This window comes from Geospiza fortis, unplaced genomic scaffold, assembly GCF_000277835.1.
Source record: "Geospiza fortis unplaced genomic scaffold, GeoFor_1.0 scaffold224, whole genome shotgun sequence".
NCBI lineage: Eukaryota > Metazoa > Chordata > Aves > Passeriformes > Thraupidae > Geospiza > Geospiza fortis.
Genome location: NW_005054448.1, coordinates 400,051 through 400,552, shown reverse-complemented (window position 1 = coordinate 400,552; position 502 = coordinate 400,051).

Here is a 502-nt window from a genome sequence, read left to right as displayed (position 1 = left end):
GTGTGGGAACTGATGAGGCCAGGCAGGATGGGGCAGCTGCCAGGGATGGGGCAAGAGCTGCCAGCTCACTGCAAGGTGATGTCCTCAAATCATTTAGGGACAAGCTCTGAACCCCAAACACCTCCAACAGGGATGGTGAGTCCCAGGCATGGCTAAGAGGGTCACCCTTTGCTTGGGGCCCCAATGCTGACACCACCCCCATTAGTGACAGAGACTAAGGACAGCAGGAAGAGTCAAGGCTGCATCCAGGAGCACAAGAGGCCCTTTTTCACCCTGCCACATGCAGGGTGATGGACCAGCGACAGGGCTGAGCCCTCCTGGTGCGGCCAGGGCACCCTCTGGGCACCCAGTCAGCTGCTGTGACAAGAGGAGTGTGGAAATGCTGGTGGCACTGTGGTTGTCCCACAGCTGTCACACCAAGGTTGGAGATGCTGGAATATTGCTGTCATTAAAGCCATAAATCCATGGAAACATAGTGGGAGGGAGGAAGGAGGGCGGGGAA